At 41.9% G+C, this 9,154-nt stretch overlaps 1 long non-coding RNA gene across 1 annotated transcript; it reads right to left on the minus strand.

Moving 5' to 3' along the window:
- Window positions 1-8,366: 8,366 nt before the first annotated feature.
- On the minus strand, window positions 8,367-8,602 carry LOC107728949 (uncharacterized). The gene is made up of 2 exons (XR_001638529.1): window positions 8,570-8,602; window positions 8,367-8,440 (listed from the first exon to the last, which is right to left on the minus strand). It is a non-coding gene; the product is annotated as an uncharacterized LOC107728949 (long non-coding RNA).
- Window positions 8,603-9,154: the final 552 nt, after the last annotated feature.

Here is a 9,154-nt window from a genome sequence, read left to right on the forward strand (position 1 = left end):
GAACACCTCACCAGGGAGGCATCCAGGAGGCATATGAAACAGGTGCCCGAGCCACCTCAACTGGTTCCTCTCGATACTCCAAGCTCCTCCCGGGTGACTGAACTCCTTACCATATCCCTAAGGGTGCGCCCAGCCACTCTGCGGAGGAAACTCATTTCTGCCACTTGTATCCGCAATCTCATTCTTTTGGTCATGATCCAGAGTTCATGACCATAGGTGAGGGTAGGAACGTAGATCGACCGGTAAATTGAGAGCTTCGCCTTAAGACTCCGCTCCTTCTTTACCAAAACAGACCGGTACAATGACCACATTACTGCGGACGCAGCACCAATCCGTCTGTCAACCTGCCGCTCCATTTTTCCCTCACTCGTGAACAAGACCCCGAGATACTTAAACTCCTCCAATTGAGGGAGCAACTCCCCCCCAAACCTGGAGGGGGCAATCCACCTTTTTCCGACTGAGAACCATGGTTTCGGATTTGGAAGTGCTGATTCTCATCCCCGCCACTTTGCATTCGGCTGCAAACATCTCCAGTGCACGCTGCAAGTCTTGATTTGATGATGCCAACAGGACCACATCATCCGCAAAAAGCAGAGACGATATCTTGCAGCCACCAAAATAGACACCCTCCGCTCCCTGGCTGCGCCTAGAAATTCTGTCCATGCACCGGAAACAGGTCTGACTTACTGCCGGCAATGCGAACCAAGCTCCTGCTCTGGTCATACAGGGAACGAACAGCCCATAGCAATGAGCCCTGAACCCCATAATCCCGAAGTACCTCCCACAGGATGCCACGAGGGACACGGTCGAATGCCTTCTCCAGGTCCACAAAACACATATGGACTGGTTGGGTCCATGAACCCTTCAACTCCCATGAACCCTCCAACACCCTAGTGATGGTATAGAGCTGGTCCAGTGTTCACGGCCAGGGCGAAAACCGCATTGCTCCTCCTGAATCCGAGGTTCAACTATCGGTCGGATTCTCCTCTCCATTACCCTGGCATAGACTTTCCCGGGGAGGCTGAGGAGTGTGATCCCCCTATAGTTGGAACACACCCTCCGGTCCCCTTTCTTAAAAAGAGGGACCACCACCCCAGTCTGCCAGTACAAAGGCACTGTTCCCGAACTCCACGCAATGCCACAGAGGCGTGTCAGCCAAGACAGCCCCACAACATCCAGAGACTTGAGAAACTCGGGGTGAACCTCATCCACCCCCGGAGCCTTGCCACCGCGGATTTTTTTTAATACCTCAGCAACTTCAGCCAGGGTGATGGACGAGCCCCCCGAGTCCCAAGCCTCCGCTTCCTTTACGGAAGACGTGTTGGAGGGATTTAGGAGATCCTCAAAGTACTCTTTCCACCGCCCGACGACATCCTCAGTTGAAGTCAGCAACGCACCACTTCTACTGTAAACTGTGTTGGCGGAACACTGCTTCCCCCTTCTGAGCCACCGGACAGTTTGCCAGAATCTCTTTGAAGCCGACCGAAAGTCTTTCTCCATGGCCTCACCGAACTCCTCACAGGCCCGAGTTTTTGCCACGGCGACTGCCAGAGCCGCGTTCTGCTTGGCCCGCCGGTACCCGCCAGTGGCTTCAGGAGTCCCCGCTTTTAAATGTGTCTTCAAGAAATGTCTCCTTATTAAAACTACAGAATTTATTCAGTCAAGAGCAGTGAGTGATTTTCTGTTTTTATTTTATTGTTTGGGTCATATTAACAGCTTAGACAGCAGTAGTTGCGCTGCTGTCACTAAAAACTAATCTAATATAAACATGTGATTTCTTTCCCAGCGGTTTACGTTCACAGCCATGACTTTTTATGTTACTTATGTGTATTTTCTACCTAAACTTGTGTGATTTTGACAGTTTAAGTGCAATAAGACATAAAGTACTCACATGCCATGTGACAGCCGCTTTCTCTATACGTGCTTCGGATGTGTGCGCTCAGAAAACCGTATATCAAAAGTTTAATCTATATGGCTCTAAAACGCTTACAATTAAGTTTTCGGCGTGATAGACATGATAATCAAAACCAAACAGATGTTTTGTTTTGGAAGAGTACCTGAGGTACAAGCTGTAAAGCCACAGCCCTATTCTGGAAAGGCTCATTTTCATTTAAAGTAACATGCACTAAAACAGCGTGTTCCCTTTGTGTATCAGTATTGGATCTGTGCTTTTGGTCTTAAAGTGAAAGCAGACTAACAATAAACCTGCTGCTGTCAAAGAAAAAAACAGGCTGCGTTCAAAACCGCATACTCAATGAGTAGGTACTTCATTTCAATAAGTACTTACTTAACAAGCACTAAAAGAGTACGTACTCTACAGCCAAATCTCGTTAAGTATGAATGCGATCCATACATCATGTTGCCATGTTGACGTTATCATGTGACTTAAGACGTTACAAGCGCAAAAACTTAAAATATACGAGCGACAGGTTTAATACCTCTATCTGTAAATATTTTGATGTTGATGAAATTTGCTAATTTTGTGGTCTTGCCCAGAAATTCTTCATAGAGTGGACTACCAGTAACATATATAAAAATTTGGGACCAAATATTTGACCTGAAAAATTTTACACTTTGACCTGACCATGTTTTGCTTAAGTGTTGTCTGACATTATCAAGTTGAATTTGTTCTGACACAGTTTAATTCTGAGTACTTGTCATATTGTATTACCATTTTCTAAACTGTAGCGAATAAACTGTGATAATGTGTGAAATGTTGAAGGTGTCTAAATATATTTTGGTTTGACTGTTTTTTTCACACACATACATACAGTATACAACAGACCTTTAGCCAATTTAATTTCATATCAATTATGTATAGTTTCAATCAGTTATATATAAAAACTTGAATAAGTTAATAAAAAAATGAATAAATACTTTTAATTTAAAAAAAAAATAAATAAACGAAGGTTATCTTATTAAATGAAGTTTATCTTATTGTTTGTTTCAAGGTTCCACAGGTTATCACACAGAGATCATTCTGGCTGTTTTTTAGTAACAACTTTAACTATTTTTTCTACTCTACAGCCAAATCTCGTTAAGTATGAATGCGATCCATACATCATGTTGCCATGTTGACGTTATCATGTGACTTAAGACGTTACAAGCGCAAAAACTTAAAATATACGAGCGACAGGTTTAATACCTCTATCTGTAAATATTTTGATGTTGATGAAATTTGCTAATTTTGTGGTCTTGTTAGAGAAACAACTGCCTTTTTATTGTGATTGCAGTATAACCAATACATTTTGGGTTGATTTAAGTTTTTATATTTTTAACCCTACTAATATGACCCACAATTTTATCCTTAAAGATATTATATTTTATTATGAAAACCCCAAAGTGTTGTCATTTGAATATGTTAATTTCATCCACAAGCAAAATCGGCTTAAATCTCCTTTGTTTTCTTCTTTTCTTGTTTAACTCTCTTTGTTTCATCCCTCAGGCTTATAAACAACTATGAAACTCGAAATTTAAAGATAACTTCTATTCGGAAACTGCTCGCAAGCATTCAATTTTTTGCCAGATATCATAACCCCGATTATCCAAGTCTTTTCTCCGTCCCATCTGTGCGTTTGCTCCTTAAAGGCATAGCTAAATCATCGGTCAGAACTCATGATAAACACCTACCCATTACTTTCTCGGTTTTACAACGGCTAATTATTTCCCTACGTAATGGTCTGTTTACTGGTTACATTAATGTTCTTTTAGAAGCTTTGTTTTTAACAGCTTTCTACGGCTTCATACGTCCAGGGGAATTTACGTCTGAATCTAAGCGTTTTGAATCTTCACGAGATTTGTCTCTTTCAGATGTTCGTTTTTCACCTAATGTCTTTACCATTTTCCTCAAGCACTCCAAGAACGACTCAATAGGATCAGGCATCACATTCTCTATATAAAAATGATTCCCAGTTCTGCCCTTATTTCTCCATGATTAGATATCTTAAAATTCGTCTCCGCACTTCTTTTCACTCTCCTTTATTTATTTTACCTAACGGTGCACCCATTACTAAGGCCTGGTTCAGCTCTCATTTAGCCACTGTTTTAGAAATCTGCGGCCTGTCACCACTTCAACACACCGGCCATTCCTTTAGGATCGGGGTGGCCACAACTGCTGCTGAACGCGGAGTTCCAACATCAGCAATCAAGTTACTGGGCAGATGGTCATCCTCCGCTTTCGAATCTTACATTAGACCTGAACAACAAACCATCTCAAAGGCTCAGCAAATAATTTCAAGCCGTCCTCAAGGTAATCTATATACAATTACTGGTGGTGGTGAAATACCTATTCATATTACTCCTAACTACCTCTATGGTTTATTATCTGTGGCTTAACTTAGCCTTTCTTTCTGTGGCCTGTCTTTCGTGGCCTTTCTTTCTACGGCCTGTCTTTCCGGCCTTCCCCTCTGTTGCCTATCTTTGTGGCATTTCCTTCTGCGGCCTGTCTTTCTCAGGTATCCCCTCTGTACCCTTCTGAGGTATTTCTTTCTGTGGCCTATAATGGCCTTTCTCACTATGGCCTATCGGGGCCTTTCCTCCTGTCGTGGCCTCTATCTCTGCGCGGCCTATCGTGGCCTCTATCACTATCCGGCCTATCGTGGCCTCTATAATTATCCGGCCTATCGTGGCCTCCATCACTATATGGCCTATCGTGGCCTCTATCACTATCTGGCTTATAGCGGCCTCAATGTCTCTGAAGCCTCTGTGGTCATCTTCTCTACTCTATAAGCTAATACTTTAGCTATAATTTGAGAAATTTTTTACACTTGTTATACTCACCTTAATTATGACAATTAAACATCTTATCTTTTCTTTTCTTTTGTCCATATGTTCTAGGATCTTCTAAGAAATACTTTGTCTGGTGGGTATTTAATTTTCTTCTTTCTTTTTGGGTTAGGCTCCGCCCTGCCTTCGTCTTCGGCAGGAATAGCTGGAATCTACAACTTCAGACTCAAGCTACGGATGGGGCCTACGCCAAAATAATTCTGTTCTTTGTATTTGTTCTGTGAATAAATACTTTTGAGTTTTATCTTCACCTCCAGAGTCTTTCTGGTAGAAATGGAAGTTCTACTAGGACAGGTCAAAATTGTCTGGCCTCCAAAATGACAAACTAAGAGTTCGGTGTCCGTGATTGACCAATCAATCCTTGAGTTGTATAGAGTAACTAAAGATGCAGACTTTGCAGAGAGGGATTTATGATATTCGTAAAATAGCATACCCCCATATCGTTGATTGAAATCTGCCATCATAGCCAAGTAAAGGTCTAATTCCTCCCTGCGATGAGTAAAAACTTGACATAATATGTCACTGTAAATACTGAAAGCAATCACGAATTCTCCAAATGAAAGATTCCGTTGTAGTCTGGGATCGGACATTTTGAGAAAAACTGCCACGTCACCGCAGTCTACCATTTGTCGATCGACTGCAGGTGAAGGAAGCAGCAGAGTAGCTAGGTTGATGTCCTTACCTTGGATAATATTTTGTCTTATTTGGGGTGACACAGTTACTGCAGCAGGTGAGACAAAACGCCTACCAAAAGCTTGTGCTGGAACTGTAGTGGATAGATTGAAATGCAATGTCGATGGAAGGGCGTTAATGTCTTGACTTGAAGTGTTAGTCAACTGGTTAGGTGCCTGTATTCCCGAGGATGTAGTGAGGGCACTCGAAAGGTCGTTGGATCCGGAGGCGAGAGGAAAAGCCGGGGGGAAGCTTGAGGAAAATTAAGGTGGAGAGCATTCTCAAAGATAGCCATTTTGGATTCGAAACCTTTAACAGTATCTGAAAGGCTTTTGACTGCCTGGATGAGTTGAGCATTGGCATCATTATCTTCAGAGTTAGGCGGAGGTTGTGAGGACTACGCAGATGTCATAAGGCTTTTGCTGCGCGAGGCGAAGATGATTTAGCTGACCGCTTCCTACCAGTTTGTTTGGGTTGCACTGGCATTCCTGAAGTTGACTGGGCTGTGTCTGCAGGTGAATCAGGTGGAGTACCCAATGTGTTGAAGGCCAAAAGGAGCAGGTCATCTCTTGACAGATCTTGATTAATAGGAATGCCGGCAGCCTGAAGAGTGTTGATAATCTTCTCTGAGGGCCACTGAGCCCATGGAGAGTCGCGGTTTTGGGGACGGATGCTACGCCAAGTAGCAACAGGAGATGGTGGAACGAAATCATTATCTGAGTCTGAGTAATCGCAGACAACGAGAGGTTGCTGTGACATTTGGGTTTGAACAGAACGCTCGTAAGAAACTACAGCGGCAGTATCTGCAAACACAATAAAGGGTGAGTAGAAGGCTTTTATATCCTCGTGTTGAGTGCCGATTGGCTAGATCAAATTGTAATATGTGACGTGGCATTAAGTCTTCCTAGTAAAACTTGCGCTGATGCTTCCATGTCTGCACAAAGGAGACGTCGGGCAGCTGCTTGAAGATCTCGCCTTTGGAGAAGACTGCTGATATTATACTCAAAAAATGTAAGTATTACTACTTAAAAAATAAGATTACCCCAAAATGCATTGCTAGCCCACCCCAACACTTACAATAATGATAAATGCTGACCAAAATTAATTAATTAAATATATAATTTTAGTAAAACAAGCTAAATGTAATTTGTTTTGTCATTTGTGGCTATGCATGAATACAAACTAGACAAATGCAGCCAAAGTGAATACATCTCAATTTTCAGTCAAGTAATTAATGCACAAGTTAATGAAACAATTATATTTTATTTACTGACAACAAGAGGAAACATGAATATGAGTAAAAGAATGAATAAAGGTAACCATGAAAATCAACAACAAAGTCGACAACACATGAAACAAAGCTTTATTCAAACTTTTCTAACAATGATGTATTTACATACGGTGAACATCCTACTGCCATCTCAAAACAGCTGCTCCAGTTCTGCAGCTTTATTCTGATGAAGCAGCTGACAACCTTGTCCACCTTCACCTGTCTCTGCTGTCCATCATGTCCCTCATTGCTGCAGTCAGACTGGAATCTGATCATGGATGGGAAAGAGACATCGAGGCTGTCCTTGCCTGAGTGCACAGAGAGGATGAGGAAGATCATGATGACGTCCCCCTGAACCACAAAATCTTGAACATGTGCAGGACAATCTGATTGCTGCTGTGTCTGCTCCAAACATCTGTGTTCCTGCTCTCCATGAGCACGACTACCTGTAAAACATTTACACAAAGTAAAACGTTTTACATCTCATGCTGTCAGCATTCCATTTCTTGCCAAATTTTATTTCATATGTTTACAATTACATGCTAATTTTTGATATAGCTTCATTACTTTTGTGTTTATAAGCAGCTAAGAAGAGCAGCAAGCCCCTTTAATTCAATACCTGAAAAAGATGCAGAAAACCCACTAGAATTGGTAGCCTAGTTTGCAGCAAACATAGCGTACTGCAGCCATAGAAGCAAGCAATGAACGGATCAGAGATTACATGCTAATTTTTGATATAGCTTCATTACTTTTGTGGTGTTGTGGGCTAAAGCACTGAGCTGGTAAGCAGAAGGTTACTGGTTCAATCTCTGCAGTCGTCATCACTGGTTCTGTCAGGACCACTATCGTCAAAATGATAGATACTTAGCATAAAGTTTGGTTTGGCGGTATGGTTCTGTTCTGGGCAAAAACCTCCCTGCCCATCCATGCAGCCTGTCATGAATGAGCAGGGAGAGCAGCAATAATAACCCCCCTAGGGTTAACAGAACAGAACAAGGCAGATATCATTAATGTACTTAATAATATTTAAGTGTAACACTTTATTCAAGATAAAGGAGTCTGATTACCAAGGAATATCAGAAAGCTTGTCTCAGCTGATGCAAGCTTGACTCACGTGACCTGCCAGAACTAACGCTAAAGCTTAATTTGTGTCCTAGAGCAAGGCTCTTTTCTCCAGGTTGCTGCAGGGGGATTGGGGTCCCTGTAATAAGAGCACTGTAAGTCACTTCGAATAAAAGTGTCTACCAAATGCATAAATGTAAATGGGATTTTTGTAAATCCCTTTTTGTGTCTTGGGCACAGACGCTCAATAAAGTTGCTTATTTCTTCAAGTTTATTTCTTCAAGGTACTACTATAATATAAATGCATACATATATTTCATACAATTTCTATTTGGGGGGTTTAAAGCGTTACTTCAGCAAAACATATAAATTCAGTCATTATTTGCTTGCCTCAATGCTGTTCAATCCTTGTGCTGCTGTGGACTCTCCATCCTCACTGCACACAGCAGTCTGCAGACATTTCAGATCCTGCAAAAAATGGATTTGAAAAACACAATACAAAAGCAGTCATTTTAACAGCACAATGTCATTTCATTTCTGTATTAGAAGTTAAAAAAAATGATCTTACTTTGTTTTAGTTTCAGGTCTTCTCTTTTTTCCACAAATGCTGCCGTCACCTTTCCTTGCAGGTCCTGCTCCACCACAAAAGCTCTGCAGCAAATGCACAGGAATCAAGAATAAGAAAAGTGCTCTAATAACTCTGTTTGAAATTACAATAATGAAAATAAAATACAACTTAAGATTTAAAAGATGTTTCATTCATTTCTGTAGTGTACTCACTCAAAGCTTTTGATGGCAGCATTCCTTCATCAGTCACTCTGCACCGGATAACACACGTGTGTCTCATCTGTCCCTGTAACATCCAGACAATAGTCAATTTTCCTCTGTGATTTATCTGCTCAATACTGCATTTACACGTTGAGGTAGCTGCTAATGTGTTAACTCACTTTTTATCCAACACAAATGTTCCTCAATTTATCAACAGTGCTAATGAACAAATAAAACAATATGAAGATTGAAAAAGATAATTTATGTTTAGTTACTCTTAGTAAGGATCTACTGACTCAGAGACGGGGCACTCTGTGGCACCCACCTCCAGACCTCTGGAAACTTCATGTCTGGTCCCTGGATGGGACGCGGAGGTTCTAGGTGGCCTACCCCAGGAGGTAGTTGACACCACTTCGGCAAGAGCACTGTCTACGAGACATGCTACGAGACATGCTTACGCCTTGAAGTGGAACCTGTTCGTTGAGTGGTGTTCTTCTCGCTGAGAAGACCCCCGGAGATGCCCGATCAGGGTCATGCTTTCCTTTTTGCAGCAAGGGTTGAAGTGAAGGCTGTCTCCCTACACCCTTAAAGTCGATG

The sequence above is a fragment of the Sinocyclocheilus rhinocerous genome, unplaced genomic scaffold, assembly GCF_001515625.1.
Source record: "Sinocyclocheilus rhinocerous isolate Xijiao unplaced genomic scaffold, SAMN03320098_v1.1 scaffold908, whole genome shotgun sequence".
In the NCBI taxonomy this organism is placed as follows: domain Eukaryota; kingdom Metazoa; phylum Chordata; class Actinopteri; order Cypriniformes; family Cyprinidae; genus Sinocyclocheilus; species Sinocyclocheilus rhinocerous.